Source organism: Globicephala melas, chromosome Y (genome assembly GCF_963455315.2).
Source record: "Globicephala melas chromosome Y, mGloMel1.2, whole genome shotgun sequence".
Lineage (NCBI taxonomy): Eukaryota > Metazoa > Chordata > Mammalia > Artiodactyla > Delphinidae > Globicephala > Globicephala melas.
This window is the reverse complement of record NC_083336.1, coordinates 1,677,331-1,701,663: the sequence shown is the minus strand read 5'-3', so window position 1 is coordinate 1,701,663 and position 24,333 is coordinate 1,677,331.

The window sequence follows — 24,333 nt, the reverse complement described above, 5'->3', positions numbered from 1 at the left end:
CACACACCAACACGCACTCACACATGGCTCACTGGTACTCAATAAATCGCCTATACCAGCACACACACACACAGCGCACTGTGACTCAATGCAGTCTGTATCACCACACACTCACACACACACCCATGAGTCAATAAAGCCCATACCAGCGCAATAAAGCCCATACCAGCACACAAACTCACATGCACACACACACACACGAGACTGTGACTGAAAACGCTTCCTGTACCAGCACACACACACACAAACACCTCACTGTGACTCAATGCACAGCCTATATGAGCGCACACATACACACACAGCTCACAGTGACTCAATACAGAGTCTATACCAGCTCACACACAGACACACAGCCCACTCTGTCTCAATTGTCATCTAGTGCCAGCACACACACACACACACAAACACACAAACACACACAGCCGTTCAGGTCAAAGTGGATAAAACCACAGTCCACACCATCACAGCACACACACACCGCACTACTCACTGTGACTCAATGCACAGTCTACACCAGCAAATACACACATACACAAACAACTCCCACACATTCAACTGTGACTCAGTGCTCTGACTATACCAGCTCCCCACACACACATGGTTCACTGTGACTCAGTGCACAGCAAATAACTGTACACACACACACCTACACACAGATATGGCTCAGTTTGACCTAACGAACAGTCTGTAGCACCACATACACACATGCACACCTCAGTGACTCAATGTTCAGCCTGTACCATCACACACACACACGCATACACAAATACACATACACACACTAATACGGCTCGCTGTGATTCAATACACAGCCTATAACACCACACAGAGACACCCATCACTGTGACTCGAACTGCAGCTTGTACCTGCACATACACACACAAAGTCCCACCTTCTGTGACTCAATTCACAGCCTACTGCAGCATACACACAGAAAAACAACCATCACTGTGATTCAATGCACCGCCTATACCAACATACACACAGGGCTCACTGTGAATCAATACACAACCTATACAAGAACACACAAACACTCACTCACACATACCAGACTGTGACTCAGTGAACCACCTATAGCAGCACGCACACTCACACACAAACATACACGGCTCATTGGACTCAATGCACTGTCTATACCAGCACACACACACACACACACACACATATGACTCACTGACTCAATGCACAGCCTGTACTGGCACACACACAAGGCTTACTGTGACTCAATGCAGAGTCTACACCAGCATACAAACACATGGCTCTCTGTGACTCAATGTAATGCCTATGCCAACACACACACACAGAGACACATGCATGGCTCTCTCTGATTCAACGCACGTACTATACCATCACAAACACACACACACACACACACACACGGACAGTCACTGTGACACAATGCACAGCCTATACCACAACACCTATGCAAAGACACATATGCACGGGTCTTTGTGAGTCTATGCACACCCTATACTATCACATACACACATTCACACATGGCTCATTGTGAATCAGTGCACAGTCTGTAGTTCCAGGTGTACACACACAGACACACCCCTCAGTGACTCAATGCAAAGCCCATACCATCACACACACACACACATACACACACAGCTCACTGTGAATCAGTGTACAGTGTTCAGCTCCATGTACATACACACACAACACACCTTAGTGAATCAATGCAGAGACCATACCAGCATACACACACACATACACACACCTGAGACTCAATGCTCTGCCTATTCCAGCACACACGCACACACACACACGGCTCACTGTGATTCAATGCACAGCCTATAACACCACACAGAGACACCCATCACTCTAACTCAAACCGCAGCCTGTACCTGCACATACACACACAAAGACCCACCTTCTGCTACTCAATTCACAGTCTACTGCAGCACACACACACACCTGTCTGTGACTGGAAAAGCTTTCTGTACCAGCACACACACACAGAAACACCTCAGTGAGACTCAATGCACTGCCTATACGAGCAAACACTTAAACACACAGCTCACAGTGAATCAATACAGAGTCTATACCAGCACACACACAGACACACACAGAGCCCACTCTGTCTCAATGGTCATTCAGTGCTAGCACACACACACACACACACACAGATACACACACACACACTCGTTCATGTCAAAGTGGATAAAAACACAGTCCACACCATCACAGACACACACACACTGCACTACTAACTGTGACTCAATGCACAGTATACACCAGCAAATACACACACACACATACACACACATCTCCTACACATTTAACTGTGACTCAGTGCTGTGACTATACCAGCTCCCCACACACACATGGTTCACCATGACTCAATGCAGAGCCAATAACTGTACACACACAAAAACATACACACACATATGGCTCAGTTTGACCTAACGAAGAGTCTGTAGCACCACATACACACATGAACACCTCAGTGACTCAGTGTTCAGCCTGTACCATCACACACACACACATACAAAAATACACATACACACAAAAATACGGCTTGCTGTGATTCAATGCACAGCCTATTACACCACACAGAGACACCCATCTCTCTGACTCAAACCGCAGCCTGTACTTGCACATACACACACAAAGACCCACCTTCTGTGACTCAATTCACAGCCTACTGCAGCACACACACACACAAACACAACCATCACTGTGACTCAATGCACCTCCTATACCAGCATACACACATGGCTCACTGTGGATCAATGCACAGCCTATACAAGAACACACAAACACACACTCACACATAACTGACTGTGACTCAGGGAACCACCTATAGCAGCACACACACACACACACAAACATACACGGCTCTCTTGGACTCAATGCACTGCACATACCAGCACACACACACACACACACACATATATGACTCACTGACTCAATGCATAGCCTGTACTGGCACACACACAAGGCTTACTGTGACTCAAGGCAGAGTCTAGACCAACATACAAACACATGGCTCACTGTGACGCAATGTAATGCCTATGCCAGCACACACACAGAGAGACACATGCATGGCTCTCTCTTATTCAATGCACGCACTATACCATCACAAACACAAACACACACACGCACAGTCACTGTGCCACAGTACACAGCCTATACCACAACACCCATGCAAAGACACATATGCACGGCTCTTTGTGACTCTATGCACACCCTATACTATCACCTACACACATTCACACATGGCTCGTTGTGAATCAGTGCACAGTCTGTAGTTCCAGGTATACACACACAGACACACACCTCAGTGATTCAATGAAAAGCCCATACCATCACACACACACACACATACACACACAGCTCACTGTGAATCAGTATACGGTCTTCAGCTCCATGTACATACACACACAACACACCTTAGTGAATTAATGCAGAGACCATACCAACATACACACACACATACACACACCTGAGACTCAATGCTCTGCCTATTGCAGCACACACACACACACACACAGCTCACTGTGATTCAATACCAGCCTGTACCTGCACACACACACACTCTCACACACCACGCCGTGTGACTCAATGCAGCTTATACCACCACACAGACACACAGACACACACACACACCTCACTGTGACTCAATGCCAAGCCCATACAAGTAAACAGACACACACAACCATGGTTCACTGAGACTCAATGAACAGTGTATACTAGCACATACAAACACATGGCTCAATGTGAGTCAATGCATAGCCTATACCCACACACACATACACAGAAACACACCTTAATGTGGCTCAGTGCACAGCCTATAGCAGTACACACACACACACACACCGCTCACTGATTCAATGCAAATCCCTTATCAGCATACACATACACATACACTCACCTAGGTGTTACTCAATTCTCAGCCTATAGCAGCACACACACACACCTTACTGTGACTCATGCAGACTCTACAGCACCAAATACACAAACATTAACACAGGGCTGGGATTCAATGCACAATCCATACCAGCAAAGGCACACACACCACACCACACTGTGACTCAATGGTCAGATTATACCAGCACACACACATGGCTCACTGTGTCCTAGTGCACAGCATATAACATCACACACACACCCCACACTGTGACTCAATGCACAGCCTGTACCTACACATACACACACACACACCTCACTGTGACAAAAAGTGCAGCCTATGCCAGCACACACACACACCTCAATGTGACACAATGGTCAGCCTATACCAGAACACGCAGACACACACACATCACTGTGACTCAATGCACAGACTATACCAGCGTGCACACAAACACACAGCACTGTGACTCAATGTACAATGTATACCAAAACACACAAGCATACACTCACACCTCAGTGTCACTCAATGCACAGCCTATACCAGCACCACACATACACACCTGCACAGATACAGGGTTCGCTGTGACTCAATGCACAACCTATAGAAGAACACACACACATACCAACATGCACACACACATGGCTGACCGTGACTCAATCAATCGTCTATACCAGCACACACACACACGACTCACTGTGACTCAATGCAGTCTTTAGCACAACAAACACAGACACACACACCCATTGAATCAATGAAAGCCCACCAACACACAACACACCCATGGCTCCGTGTTACACAATGCGCAGCCTCTAGCAGCACACACACACACCCACACACACAGCCACACATATGCACGGCTCACTGTATCTCAATGTACATCTTATACCGGAACACACACACACACACACACACACACACACATACACGGCCACATACCACACTGTGACTCAAAGTTCAGAATATACCAGCATGCACACATGAAAACAGCTCACTCACACTCAGTGCATGGCTTATACCATCACGAAACACACACGTGTATCACTATGTGTCAATGCATAAACTATACCAGCATTCACACACACAAACATGGCCATGACTCAGTTCACAGATTTTACAAGCACACACACACACATGGCTCACTGTCACCCAATAACCAGCCTACGCCAGGACAGACACACAAACACACCTCACTGTGAATGAATGCACAGCCTATACCAGTACAGAAACATACACAAACACACAAGGCACACTGTGACTAATAGCCAGCCTTTAGATGCAGACACATGCACACTCCCACAAACACACTTCACTGTGACACAATGCTCAGCCTGTAGCACAACACACAGACACACATACCCCCAGATGACTGTGAAAAATGCAAAGCATACACCAGCACACACCCACACACACAGTTCAATGTGAATCAATGCACAGCTTATAAAATCACACACAAATGCGCACACACACACGGCTAACTGTGACAGAATGCACAGAATGGAACAGCACACACACACACAATCACACACACACCTCACTGTCATTCAATGTGCAGCCTCTACAAGAGCACTCACACATACACATGGCTCACTGTGACTGAATGCGCAGCCTATACCAGCACACACACGAAAACACACAGCTCACTGTGATTCAATGCCCAGCCTATACTTGCACACACACGTACACTTACACACACACCTCACTGTGACTCAATGCTCAGCCTATACCAGCCCAGAGGTATTCACAAACACACACAGAGCTCACTGTGACTCAATGCACATTAACTTGAAGCAAACAACACACACACACACACACACACACACACACATGGTTCTCTGTGACTCAGTTCACAGTCTATACTAGCATCACACCCACACTCACAGCTCACTGTGACTTACTGCACCACCTATATAGGCACACACATACACACAAAGCCACAGACACCTACGGCTCACTGTAACTCGGTGTACATCTTGTACTGGCAAAACAAACTCACAGCCAAACTGTGACTCAATGCTCAAACTATATCAGCACATGCACACACAAACAGCTCACTGTGAATCAATTGACAGCCTATACCATCACAAACACATAAACAGCTCACTATGAGTCAATGCATAGCCTATGTCTGCATGCATACACACACACACACACACACACACATGGCCGTGACTCAGTTCACAGTCTATACCAGCACATAATCACACATGGCTTACTGTGACAAAACACGCAACCGAACACAGCACATGTGGACACACACACACCCAGAGACACACATGACTCACTGTGACTCAATGCACTGTCCATATTTGCACAGACACACACAGATGGCTCACTGGGACCCTGTGCACAGCTTATACCAACAAACCCTCACAGACACTAACGGAGCACTGTGACTCAATGCATAGCCTATATCAACAGGCATACACACACACACAAAAATACGGCAATGTGACTCAGTGCACAGCTTATAACAGAACACATGCATGCACACACACAAAAACAAACATGGCTCACTGATACTCAATCCACAGTCTCTAACAGCACACACACACTCACACTCAAACCTCACTGTGTCTGAATACACACTCACACAGACACTGACACACATGTCACTGTGACTCAATGCACAGCCTATCTCAGCACACACACACAGACATACAAAGCTGAGACTCAATGCCCAGTGTACACCTGAACAGACACACACACCTCACTGTGACTCAATGCACAGCCTATACCAGCACACAAACACACACATGCACACACACACACGGCTCACTGTGACTCAATGCCCAGCATAAACCTGAAAAGACACACACTATCAGACACAAACATCACTGGTTCTCATTGCGTGGCTTTTACCACTGCACATAAACACAAACTCACACACACACCTCACTGTGACTCAATGTCCAGCCTATATGTTCACACACATGCACACTCACACACACACAGCTCACAGTGAATCAATGCAAAACATATAGCCACACAACATGCACAACCACACATTAACTCAATGTGAATCAATGCATAGCCTATACCAGCACACATGCATGCACACACACAGACTCAATGCACAGTCTATAGAGTGACACACAGAAACACATACCTCAGTGTTACACAATGCCCAGCCTCTAGCAGCACACACACACACACACAGCCACACACATGCACGGCTCACTGTATCTCAATGTACATCTCATACCAGAACACACACACACACACACACACAGCTCATTGTGAAACAATGCAAAATGTATACCAGCAGACATCCACACACCCACACTCACAGTTCAATGTGAATCAAGGCACAGCCTATAAAAGCACATATGCATGCACACACACACACAGCAAACTGTGACTGAATGCCCAGTATGTAACAGCACACACACACTCATACACACCTCACTGTTAACCAGTGTGCAGCTTCTACAAGCACACTCACATACACACACAGCTCACTGTAACTGAATGTGCAGCCTATATCAGCACACACACAAACACACACAGCTCACTGTGCTTCAATGTCCAGCCTATACTTGCACACACATGAACACTCACACACACACCACACTGTGACTCAATTCTCAGCCTATGCCAGCCCAGAGGTATTCAAAAACACACACAGAGCTACTGTGACTCAATGCACATTACCTAACAGCACACACACACACACACAAACATACACTGCTCATTGGACTCAATGCACTGTCTAAACAAGCACACACACACACAAACACACACACACATATGACTCACTGACTCAATGCACAACCTGTACTGGCACACACACAAGGTTTACTGTGACTCAATGCAGAGTCTACACCAACATACAAACACATGGCTCACTGTGACTCAATGTAATGCCTATGCCAGCACACACACACAGAGACACATGCATGGCTCTCTCTGATTCAATGCATGTACTATACCATCACAAACACACACACACACACACACGCACAGTCACTGTGACACAATGAAGACCCTATACCACAACACCCATGCAAAGACACATATGCACGGCTCTTTGTGAGTCTATGCACACCCTATACTATCACATACACACATTCACACATGGCTCATTGTGAATCAGTGCACAGTCTGTAGTTCCAGGTATACACACACAAACACACACCTCAGTGACTCAATGCCAAACCCATACCATCACACACATACACACACAGCTCAGTGTGAATCAGTGTACAGTCTTCAGCTCCATGTACATACACACACAACACACCTTAGTGAATCAATGCAGAGACCATACCAGCATACACACACACATACACACACCTGAGACTCAATGCTCTGCCTCTTCCAGCACACACAAACACACACACACACACACGCTTCACTGTGGTTCAATACCAGCCTGTACCTGCACACACTCACACTCTCACACACACCGCCGTGTGACTCAATGCAGTTTATACCACCACACAGACACACAGGCACACACAAACACCTGTCTGAGACTCAATGCCAAGCCCATACAAGTAAACAGACACACACAACAATGGCTCACTGAGACTCAATGAACAGTGTATAGTAGCACATACAAACACATGGCTCAATGTGAGTCAATGCATAGCCTATACCCACACACACACACAGAAACACACCTTAATATGGCTCAGTGTACAGCCTATAGCAGTATACACACACATCTTACTGTGACTCATGCAGACTCTACAGCACCAAATACACAAACACTAACACAGGGCTGGGATTCTATGCACAGTCCATACCAGCAAAGGCACACACACCACACCACACTGTGACTCAATGTTCAGATTATACCAGCACACACACACGACTCACTGTGTCCTAGTGCACAGAATATAACATCACACACACACCCCACACTGTGACTCAATGCACAGCCTGTACCTACACATACACACACACACACTTCACTGTGACAAAATATGCAGCCTATACCAGCACACACACACACACACCCTCAATGTTACACAATGGTCAGCCTATATCAGAACACGCAGACACACACACACATCACTCTGACTCACTGCACATCCTATACCAGTGCACTCACACACACACACACATGGCTGACTGTGAATCAATGCACACTCTATACCAGGACACACACACACACACACACACACAAGGCTCCCTGTGACTCAGTGCACAGGATATGCTAGCAGACATACACACACAGAGAAGCACATACGGCAAACTGTGAGTCAATCCACAGCCCATACCTCCACACACGCACATATACTGACACTCAAAAACACAGCTCAGTGTGATTCAATGCAAATCCTATACCAGAAAGTGCACACACACAGACACAAACCTCCCTATGAATCAGTGCATAGCATATAACATCACACACATACACCTCACTGTGACTCAATGTGCTGCCTCTACCTGCACACACACACACACAAAACTCAATATGACTCAATGAGCAGGCTGTACCAGCACACATATACACACATGTGCACACAGATCTCAGTGTGCCTCAATTGTCAGCCTATACCAGAACACACAGACACACACACCTCCCACTCTGACTCAATGCACAACCTATACCAGCGTGCACACACACTCACATGGCACAGTGAATCAAGGCACAATTTTACCAGCACATGCACACACACCTCAGAGTGATTCAAAGCTCAGCCTATACCAGCAAACACACACACACAAACACAGACATGCACAGATGCAGGCCTCACTGTGACTCAATGCACAGCCTATACCAATACACACACACACACACCAACACGCACTCACACATGGCTCACTGGTACTCAATAAATCGCCTATACCAGCACACACACACACAGCGCACTGTGACTCAATGCAGTCTGTATCACCACACACTCACACACACACCCATGAGTCAATAAAGCCCATACCAGCACAATAAAGCCCATACCAGCACACAAACTCACATGCACACACACACACACGAGACTGTGACTGAAAACGCTTCCTGTACCAGCACACACACACACAAACACCTCACTGTGACTCAATGCACAGCCTATATGAGCGCACACATACACACACAGCTCACAGTGACTCAATACAGAGTCTATACCAGCTCACACACAGACACACAGCCCACTCTGTCTCAATTGTCATCTAGTGCCAGCACACACACACACACACAAACACACAAACACACACAGCCGTTCAGGTCAAAGTGGATAAAACCACAGTCCACACCATCACAGCACACACACACCGCACTACTCACTGTGACTCAATGCACAGTCTACACCAGCAAATACACACATACACAAACAACTCCCACACATTCAACTGTGACTCAGTGCTCTGACTATACCAGCTCCCCACACACACATGGTTCACTGTGACTCAGTGCACAGCAAATAACTGTACACACACACACCTACACACAGATATGGCTCAGTTTGACCTAACGAACAGTCTGTAGCACCACATACACACATGCACACCTCAGTGACTCAATGTTCAGCCTGTACCATCACACACACACACGCATACACAAATACACATACACACACTAATACGGCTCGCTGTGATTCAATACACAGCCTATAACACCACACAGAGACACCCATCACTGTGACTCGAACTGCAGCTTGTACCTGCACATACACACACAAAGTCCCACCTTCTGTGACTCAATTCACAGCCTACTGCAGCATACACACAGAAAAACAACCATCACTGTGATTCAATGCACCGCCTATACCACCATACACACAGGGCTCACTGTGAATCAATACACAACCTATACAAGAACACACAAACACTCACTCACACATATCTGACTGTGACTCAGTGAACCACCTATAGCAGCACGCACACTCACACACAAACATACACGGCTCATTGGACTCAATGCACTGTCTATACCAGCACACACACACACACGCACACACACATATGACTCACTGACTCAATGCACAGCCTGTACTGGCACACACAAAAGGCTTACTGTGACTCAATGCAGAGTCTACACCAGCATACAAACACATGGCTCACTGTGACTCAATGTAATGCCTATGCCAACACACACACACAGAGACACATGCATGGCTCTCTTTGATTCAATGCACGTACTATACCATCACAAACACACACACACACACACGGACAGTCACTGTGACACAATGCACAGCCTATACCACAACACCTATGCAAAGACACATATGCACGGCTCTTTGTGAGTCTATGCACACCCTATACTATCACATACACACATTCACACATGGCTCATTGTGAATCAGTGCACAGTCTGTAGTTCCAGTTGTACACACACAGACACACCCCTCAGTGACTCAATGCAAAGCCCATACCATCACACACACACACATACACACACAGCTCACTGTGAATCAGTGTACAGTGTTCAGCTCCATGTACATACACACACAACACACCTTAGTGAATCAATGCAGAGACCATACCAGCATACACACACACATACACACACCTGAGACTCAATGCTCTGCCTATTCCAGCACACACGCACACACACACACGGCTCACTGTGATTCAATGCACAGCCTATAACACCACACAGAGACACCCATCACTCTAACTCAAACCGCAGCCTGTACCTGCACATACACACACAAAGACCCACCTTCTGCTACTCAATTCACAGTCTACTGCAGCACACACACACACCTGTCTGTGACTGGAAAAGCTTTCTGTACCAGCACACACACACAGAAACACCTCAGTGAGACTCAATGCACTGCTTATACGAGCAAACACTTAAACACACAGCTCACAGTGAATCAATACAGAGTCTATACCAGCACACACAGACACACACAGAGACCACTCTGTCTCAATGGTCATTCAGTGCTAGCACACACACACACACACACACACACAGATACACACACACACACTCGTTCATGTCAAAGTGGATAAAAACACAGTCCACACCATCACAGACACACACACACTGCACTACTAACTGTGACTCAATGCACAGTATACACCAGCAAATACACACACAGACATACACACACATCTCCTACACATTTAACTGTGACTCAGTGCTGTGACTATACCAGCTCCCCACACACACATGGTTCACCATGACTCAATGCAGAGCCAATAACTGTACACACACAAAAACATACACACACATATGGCTCAGTTTGACCTAACGAGGAGTCTGTAGCACCACATACACACATGAACACCTCAGTGACTCAGTGTTCAGCCTGTACCATCACACACACACACATACAAAAATACACATACACACAAAAATACGGCTTGCTGTGATTCAATGCACAGCCTATTACACCACACAGAGACACCCATCTCTCTGACTCAAACCGCAGCCTGTACTTGCACATACACACACAAAGACCCACCTTCTGTGACTCAATTCACAGCCTACTGCAGCACACACACACACAAACACAACCATCACTGTGACTCAATGCACCTCCTATACCAGCATACACACATGGCTCACTGTGGATCAATGCACAGCCTATACAAGAACACACAAACACACACTCACACATAACTGACTGTGACTCAGGGAACCACCTATAGCAGCACACACACACACACACAAACATACACGGCTCTCTTGGACTCAATGCACTGCACATACCAGCACACACACACACACACACACATATATGACTCACTGACTCAATGCATAGCCTGTACTGGCACACACACAAGGCTTACTGTGACTCAAGGCAGAGTCTAGACCAACATACAAACACATGGCTCACTGTGACGCAATGTAATGCCTATGCCAGCACACACACAGAGAGACACATGCATGGCTCTCTCTTATTCAATGCACGCACTATACCATCACAAACACAAACACACACACATGCACAGTCACTGTGCCACAGTACACAGCCTATACCACAACACCCATGCAAAGACACATATGCACGGCTCTTTGTGACTCTATGCACACCCTATACTATCACCTACACACATTCACACATGGCTCGTTGTGAATCAGTGCACAGTCTGTAGTTCCAGGTATACACACACAGACACACACCTCAGTGATTCAATGAAAAACCCATACCATCACACACACACACACATACACACACAGCTCACTGTGAATCAGTATACGGTCTTCAGCTCCATGTACATACACACACAACACACCTTAGTGAATTAATGCAGAGACCATACCAACATACACACACACATACACACACCTGAGACTCAATGCTCTGCCTATTGCAGCACACACACACACACACACACACAGCTCACTGTGATTCAATACCAGCCTGTACCTGCACACACACACACTCTCACACACCACGCCGTGTGACTCAATGCAGCTTATACCACCACACAGACACACAGACACACACACACACCTCACTGTGACTCAATGCCAAGCCCATACAAGTAAACAGACACACACAACCATGGTTCACTGAGACTCAATGAACAGTGTATACTAGCACATACAAACACATGGCTCAATGTGAGTCAATGCATAGCCTATACCCACACACACATACACAGAAACACACCTTAATGTGGCTCAGTGCACAGCCTATAGCAGTACACACACACACACACACCGCTCACTGATTCAATGCAAATCCCTTATCAGCATACACATACACATACACTCACCTAGGTGTTACTCAATTCTCAGCCTATAGCAGCACACACACACACCTTACTGTGACTCATGCAGACTCTACAGCACCAAATACACAAACATTAACACAGGGCTGGGATTCAATGCACAATCCATACCAGCAAAGGCACACACACCACACCACACTGTGACTCAATGGTCAGATTATACCAGCACACACACATGGCTCACTGTGTCCTAGTGCACAGCATATAACATCACACACACACCCCACACTGTGACTCAATGCACAGCCTGTACCTACACATACACACACACACACCTCACTGTGACAAAAAGTGCAGCCTATGCCAGCACACACACACACCTCAATGTGACACAATGGTCAGCCTATACCAGAACACGCAGACACACACACATCACTGTGACTCAATGCACAGACTATACCAGCGTGCACACAAACACACAGCACTGTGACTCAATGTACAATGTATACCAAAACACACAAGCATACACTCACACCTCAGTGTCACTCAATGCACAGCCTATACCAGCACCACACATACACACCTGCACAGATACAGGGTTCGCTGTGACTCAATGCACAACCTATAGAAGAACACACACACATACCAACATGCACACACACATGGCTGACCGTGACTCAATCAATCGTCTATACCAGCACACACACACACGACTCACTGTGACTCAATGCAGTCTTTAGCACAACAAACACAGACACACACACCCATTGAATCAATGAAAGCCCACCAACACACAACACACCCATGGCTCCGTGTTACACAATGCGCAGCCTCTAGCAGCACACACACACACCCACACACACAGCCACACATATGCACGGCTCACTGTATCTCAATGTACATCTTATACCGGAACACACACACACACACACACACACACACACACACATACACGGCCACATACCACACTGTGACTCAAAGTTCAGAATATACCAGCATGCACACATGAAAACAGCTCACTCACACTCAGTGCATGGCTTATACCATCACGAAACACACACGTGTATCACTATGTGTCAATGCATAAACTATACCAGCATTCACACACACAAACATGGCCATGACTCAGTTCACAGATTTTACAAGCACACACACACACATGGCTCACTGTCACCCAATAACCAGCCTACGCCAGGACAGACACACAAACACACCTCACTGTGAATGAATGCACAGCCTATACCAGTACAGAAACATACACAAACACACAAGGCACACTGTGACTAATAGCCAGCCTTTAGATGCAGACACATGCACACTCCCACAAACACACTTCACTGTGACACAATGCTCAGCCTGTAGCACAACACACAGACACACATACCCCCAGATGACTGTGAAAAATGCAAAGCATACACCAGCACACACCCACACACACAGTTCAATGTGAATCAATGCACAGCTTATAAAATCACACACAAATGCGCACACACACACGGCTAACTGTGACAGAATGCACAGAATGGAACAGCACACACACACACAATCACACACACACCTCACTGTCATTCAATGTGCAGCCTCTACAAGAGCACTCACACATACACATGGCTCACTGTGACTGAATGCGCAGCCTATACCAGCACACACACGAAAACACACAGCTCACTGTGATTCAATGCCCAGCCTATACTTGCACACACACGTACACTTACACACACACCTCACTGTGACTCAATGCTCAGCCTATACCAGCCCAGAGGTATTCACAAACACACACAGAGCTCACTGTGACTCAATGCACATTAACTTGAAGCAAACAACACACACACACACACATGGTTCTCTGTGACTCAGTTCACAGTCTATACTAGCATCACACCCACACTCACAGCTCACTGTGACTTACTGCACCACCTATATAGGCACACACATACACACAAAGCCACAGACACCTACGGCTCACTGTAACTCGGTGTACATCTTGTACTGGCAAAACAAACTCACAGCCAAACTGTGACTCAATGCTCAAACTATATCAGCACATGCACACACAAACAGCTCACTGTGAATCAATTGACAGCCTATACCATCACAAACACATAAACAGCTCACTATGAGTCAATGCATAGCCTATGTCTGCATGCATACACACACACACACACACACACACATGGCCGTGACTCAGTTCACAGTCTATACCAGCACATAATCACACATGGCTTACTGTGACAAAACACGCAACCGAACACAGCACATGTGGACACACACACACCCAGAGACACACATGACTCACTGTGACTCAATGCACTGTCCATATTTGCACAGACACACACAGATGGCTCACTGGGACCCTGTGCACAGCTTATACCAACAAACCCTCACAGACACTAACGGAGCACTGTGACTCAATGCATAGCCTATATCAACAGGCATACACACACACACAAAAATACGGCAATGTGACTCAGTGCACAGCTTATAACAGAACACATGCATGCACACACACAAAAACAAACATGGCTCACTGATACTCAATCCACAGTCTCTAACAGCACACACACACTCACACTCAAACCTCACTGTGTCTGAATACACACTCACACAGACACTGACACACATGTCACTGTGACTCAATGCACAGCCTATCTCAGCACACACACACAGACATACAAAGCTGAGACTCAATGCCCAGTGTACACCTGAACAGACACACACACCTCACTGTGACTCAATGCACAGCCTATACCAGCACACAAACACACACATGCACACACACACACGGCTCACTGTGACTCAATGCCCAGCATAAACCTGAAAAGACACACACTATCAGACACAAACATCACTGGTTCTCATTGCGTGGCTTTTACCACTGCACATAAACACAAACTCACACACACACCTCACTGTGACTCAATGTCCAGCCTATATGTTCACACACATGCACACTCACACACACACAGCTCACAGTGAATCAATGCAAAACATATAACCACACAACATGCACAACCACACACTAACTCAATGTGAATCAATGCATAGCCTATACCAGCACACATGCATGCACACACACAGACTCAATGCACAGTCTATAGAGTGACACACAGAAACACATACCTCAGTGTTACACAATGCCCAGCCTCTAGCAGCACACACACACACACACAGCCACACACATGCATGGCTCACTGTATCTCAATGTACATCTCATACCAGAACACACACACACACACACACACACACAGCTCATTGTGAAACAATGCAAAATGTATACCAGCAGACATCCACACACCCACACTCACAGTTCAATGTGAATCAAGGCACAGCCTATAAAAGCACACATGCATGCACACACACACACAGCAAACTGTGACTGAATGCCCAGTATGTAACAGCACACACACACTCATACACACCTCACTGTTAACCAGTGTGCAGCTTCTACAAGCACACTCACATACACACACAGCTCACTGTAACTGAATGTGCAGCCTATATCAGCACATACACAAACACACACAGCTCACTGTGCTTCAATGTCCAGCCTATACTTGCACACACATGAACACTCACACACACACCACACTGTGACTCAATTCTCAGCCTATGCCAGCCCAGAGGTATTCAAAAACACACACAGAGCTACTGTGACTCAATGCACATTACCTAACAGCACACACACACACAAACATACACTGCTCATTGGACTCAATGCACTGTCTAAACAAGCACACACACACACAAACACACACACACATATGACTCACTGACTCAATGCACAACCTGTACTGGCACACACACAAGGTTTACTGTGACTCAATGCAGAGTCTACACCAACATACAAACACATGGCTCACTGTGACTCAATGTAATGCCTATGCCAGCACACACACACAGAGACACATGCATGGCTCTCTCTGATTCAATGCATGTACTATACCATCACAAACACACACACACACACACGCACAGTCACTGTGACACAATGAAGACCCTATACCACAACACCCATGCAAAGACACATATGCACGGCTCTTTGTGACTCTATGCACACCCTATACTATCACATACACACATTCACACATGGCTCATTGTGAATCAGTGCACAGTCTGTAGTTCCAGGTATACACACACAAACACACACCTCAGTGACTCAATGCCAAACCCATACCATCACACACATACACACACAGCTCAGTGTGAATCAGTGTACAGTCTTCAGCTCCATGTACATACACACACAACACACCTTAGTGAATCAATGCAGAGACCATACCAGCATACACACACACATACACACACCTGAGACTCAATGCTCTGCCTATTCCAGCACACACAAACACACACGCACACACACGCCTCACTGTGGTTCAATACCAGCCTGTACCTGCACACACTCACACTCTCACACACACCGCCGTGTGACTCAATGCAGTTTATACCACCACACAGACACACAGGCACACACAAACACCTGTCTGAGACTCAATGCCAAGCCCATACAAGTAAACAGACACACACAACAATGGCTCACTGAGACTCAATGAACAGTGTATAGTAGCACATACAAACACATGGCTCAATGTGAGTCAATGCATAGCCTATACCCGCACACACACACACAGAAACACACCTTAATATGGCTCAGTGTACAGCCTATAGCAGTACACACACACATCTTACTGTGACTCATGCAGACTCTACAGCACCAAATACACAAACACTAACACAGGGCTGGGATTCTATGCACAGTCCATACCAGCAAAGGCACACACACCACACCACACTGTGACTCAATGTTCAGATTATACCAGCACACACACACGGCTCACTGTGTCCTAGTGCACAGAATATAACATCACACACACACCCCACACTGTGACTCAATGCACAGCCTGTACCTACACATACACACACACACACTTCACTGTGACAAAATATGCAGCCTATACCAGCACACACACACACACACCCTCAATGTTACACAATGGTCAGCCTATATCAGAACACGCAGACACACACACACATCACTCTGACTCACTGCACATCCTATACCAGTGCACTCACACACACACACACATGGCTGACTGTGAATCAATGCACACTCTATACCAGGACACACACACACACACACACACACAAGGCTCCCTGTGACTCAGTGCACAGGATATGCTAGCAGACATACACACACAGAGAAGCACATACGGCAAACTGTGAGTCAATCCACAGCCCATACCTCCACACACGCACATATACTGACACTCAAAAACACAGCTCAGTGTGATTCAATGCAAATCCTATACCAGAAAGTGCACACACACAGACACAAACCTCCCTATGAATCAGTGCATAGCATATAACATCACACACATACACCTCACTGTGACTCAATGTGCTGCCTCTACCTGCACACACACACACACAAAACTCAATATGACTCAATGAGCAGGCTGTACCAGCACACATATACACACATGTGCACACAGATCTCAGTGTGCCTCAATTGTCAGCCTATACCAGAACACACAGACACACACACCTCCCACTCTGACTCAATGCACAACCTATACCAGCGTGCACACACACTCACATGGCACAGTGAATCAAGGCACAATTTTACCAGCACATGCACACACACCTCAGAGTGATTCAAAGCTCAGCCTATACCAGCAAACACACACACACAAACACAGACATGCACAGATGCAGGCCTCACTGTGACTCAATGCACAGCCTATACCAGTACACACACACACACACCAACACGCACTCACACATGGCTCACTGGTACTCAATAAATCGCCTATACCAGCACACACACACACAGCGCACTGTGACTCAATGCAGTCTGTATCACCACACACTCACACACACACCCATGAGTCAATAAAGCCCATACCAGCACAATAAAGCCCATACCAGCACACAAACTCACATGCACACACACACACACGAGACTGTGACTGAAAACGCTTCCTGTACCAGCACACACACACACAAACACCTCACTGTGACTCAATGCACAGCCTATATGAGCGCACACATACACACACAGCTCACAGTGACTCAATACAGAGTCTATACCAGCTCACACACAGACACACAGCCCACTCTGTCTCAATTGTCATCTAGTGCCAGCACACACACACACACACAAACACACAAACACACACAGCCGTTCAGGTCAAAGTGGATAAAACCACAGTCCACACCATCACAGCACACACACACCGCACTACTCACTGTGACTCAATGCACAGTCTACACCAGCAAATACACACATACACAAACAACTCCCACACATTCAACTGTGACTCAGTGCTCTGACTATACCAGCTCCCCACACACACATGGTTCACTGTGACTCAGTGCACAGCAAATAACTGTACACACACACACCTACACACAGATATGGCTCAGTTTGACCTAACGAACAGTCTGTAGCACCACATACACACATGCACACCTCAGTGACTCAATGTTCAGCCTGTACCATCACACACACACACGCATACACAAATACACATACACACACTAATACGGCTCGCTGTGATTCAATACACAGCCTATAACACCACACAGAGACACCCATCACTGTGACTCGAACTGCAGCTTGTACCTGCACATACACACACAAAGTCCCACCTTCTGTGACTCAATTCACAGCCTACTGCAGCATACACACAGAAAAACAACCATCACTGTGATTCAATGCACCGCCTATACCACCATACACTCAGGGCTCACTGTGAATCAATACACAACCTATACAAGAACACACAAACACTCACTCACACATACCAGACTGTGACTCAGTGAACCACCTATAGCAGCACGCACACTCACACACAAACATACACGGCTCATTGGACTCAATGCACTGTCTATACCAGCACACACACACACACACACACACACACATATGACTCACTGACTCAATGCACAGCCTGTACTGGCACACACACAAGGCTTACTGTGACTCAATGCAGAGTCTACACCAGCATACAAACACATGGCTCTCTTTGACTCAATGTAATGCCTATGCCAACACACACACACAGAGACACATGCATGGCTCTCTCTGATTCAACGCACGTACGATACCATCACAAACACACACACACACACACACACGGACAGTCACTGTGACACAATGCACAGCCTATAACACAACACCTATGCAAAGACACATATGCACGGCTCTTTGTGAGTCTATGCACACCCTATACTATCACATACACACATTCACACATGGCTCATTGTGAATCAGTGCACAGTCTGTAGTTCCAGGTGTACACACACAGACACACCCCTCAGTGACTCAATGCAAAGCCCATACCATCACACACACACACACATACACACACAGCTCACTGTGAATCAGTGTACAGTGTTCAGCTCCATGTACATACACACACAACACACCTTAGTGAATCAATGCAGAGACCATACCAGCATACACACACACATACACACACCTGAGACTCAATGCTCTGCCTATTCCAGCACACACGCACACACACACACGGCTCACTGTGATTCAATGCACAGCCTATAACACCACACAGAGACACCCATCACTCTAACTCAAACCGCAGCCTGTACCTGCACATACACACACAAAGACCCACCTTCTGCTACTCAATTCACAGTCTACTGCAGCACACACACACACCTGTCTGTGACTGGAAAAGCTTTCTGTACCAGCACACACACACAGAAACACCTCAGTGAGACTCAATGCACTGCCTATACGAGCAAACACTTAAACACACAGCTCACAGTGAATCAATACAGAGTCTATACCAGCACACACACAGACACACACAGAGCCCACTCTGTCTCAATGGTCATTCAGTGCTAGCACACACACACACACACAGATACACACACACACACTCGTTCATGTCAAAGTGGATAAAAACACAGTCCACACCATCACAGACACACACACACTGCACTACTAACTGTGACTCAATGCACAGTATACACCAGCAAATACACACACACACATACACACACATCTCCTACACATTTAACTGTGACTCAGTGCTGTGACTATACCAGCTCCCCACACACACATGGTTCACCATGACTCAATGCAGAGCCAATAACTGTACACACACAAAAACATACACACACATATGGCTCAGTTTGACCTAACGAAGAGTCTGTAGCACCACATACACACATGAACACCTCAGTGACTCAGTGTTCAGCCTGTACCATCACACACACACACACATACAAAAATACACATACACACAAAAATACGGCTTGCTGTGATTCAACGCACAGCCTATTACACCACACAGAGACACCCATCTCTCTGACTCAAACCGCAGCCTGTACTTGCACATACACACACAAAGACCCACCTTCTGTGACTCAATTCACAGCCTACTGCAGCACACACACACACAAACACAACCATCACTGTGACTCAATGCACCTCCTATACCAGCATACACACATGGCTCACTGTGGATCAATGCACAGCCTATACAAGAACACACAAACACACACTCACACATAACTGACTGTGACTCAGGGAACCACCTATAGCAGCACACACACACACACACAAACATACACGGCTCTCTTGGACTCAATGTACTGCACATACCAGCACACACACACACACACACACATATATGACTCACTGACTCAATGCATAGCCTGTACTGGCACACACACAAGGCTTACTGTGACTCAAGGCAGAGTCTAGACCAACATACAAACACATGGCTCACTGTGACGCAATGTAATGCCTATGCCAGCACACACACACAGAGAGACACATGCATGGCTCTCTCTTATTCAATGCACGCACTATACCATCACAAACACAAACACACACACATGCACAGTCACTGTGCCACAGTACACAGCCTATACCACAACACCCATGCAAAGACACATATGCACGGCTCTTTGTGACTCTATGCACACCCTATACTATCACCTACACACATTCACACATGGCTCGTTGTGAATCAGTGCACAGTCTGTAGTTCCAGGTATACACACACAGACACACACCTCAGTGATTCAATGAAAAGCCCATACCATCACACACACACACACATACACACACAGCTCACTGTGAATCAGTATACGGTCTTCAGCTCCATGTACATACACACACAACACACCTTAGTGAATTAATGCAGAGACCATACCAACATACACACACACATACACACACCTGAGACTCAATGCTCTGCCTATTGCAGCACACACACACACACACACACACACACACAGCTCACTGTGATTCAATACCAGCCTGTACCTGCACACACACACACTCTCACACACCACGCCGTGTGACTCAATGCAGCTTATACCACCACACAGACACACAGACACACACACACACCTCACTGTGACTCAATGCCAAGCCCATACAAGTAAACAGACACACACAACCATGGTTCACTGAGACTCAATGAACAGTGTATACTAGCACATACAAACACATGGCTCAATGTGAGTCAATGCATAGCCTATACCCACACACACATACACAGAAACACACCTTAATGTGGCTCAGTGCACAGCCTATAGCAGTACACACACACACACACACCGCTCACTGATTCAATGCAAATCCCTTATCAGCATACACATACACATACACTCACCTAGGTGTTACTCAATTCTCAGCCTATAGCAGCACACACACACACCTTACTGTGACTCATGCAGACTCTACAGCACCAAATACACAAACATTAACACAGGGCTGGGATTCAATGCACAATCCATACCAGCAAAGGCACACACACCACACCACACTGTGACTCAATGGTCAGATTATACCAGCACACACACATGGCTCACTGTGTCCTAGTGCACAGCATATAACATCACACACACACCCCACACTGTGACTCAATGCACAGCCTGTACCTACACATACACACACACACACCTCACTGTGACAAAAAGTGCAGCCTATGCCAGCACACACACACACCTCAATGTGACACAATGGTCAGCCTATACCAGAACACGCAGACACACACACATCACTGTGACTCAATGCACAGACTATACCAGCGTGCACACAAACACACAGCACTGTGACTCAATGTACAATGTATACCAAAACACACAAGCATACACTCACACCTCAGTGTCACTCAATGCACAGCCTATACCAGCACCACACATACACACCTGCACAGATACAGGGTTCGCTGTGACTCAATGCACAACCTATAGAAGAACACACACACATACCAACATGCACACACACATGGCTGACCGTGACTCAATCAATCGTCTATACCAGCACACACACACACGACTCACTGTGACTCAATGCAGTCTTTAGCACAACAAACACAGACACACACACCCATTGAATCAATGAAAGCCCACCAACACACAACACACCCATGGCTCCGTGTTACACAATGCGCAGCCTCTAGCAGCACACACACACACCCACACACACAGCCACACATATGCACGGCTCACTGTATCTCAATGTACATCTTATACCGGAACACACACACACACACACACACACACACACACATACACGGCCACATACCACACTGTGACTCAAAGTTCAGAATATACCAGCATGCACACATGAAAACAGCTCACTCACACTCAGTGCATGGCTTATACCATCACGAAACACACACGTGTATCACTATGTGTCAATGCATAAACTATACCAGCATTCACACACACAAACATGGCCATGACTCAGTTCACAGATTTTACAAGCACACACACACACATGGCTCACTGTCACCCAATAACCAGCCTACGCCAGGACAGACACACAAACACACCTCACTGTGAATGAATGCACAGCCTATACCAGTACAGAAACATACACAAACACACAAGGCACACTGTGACTAATAGCC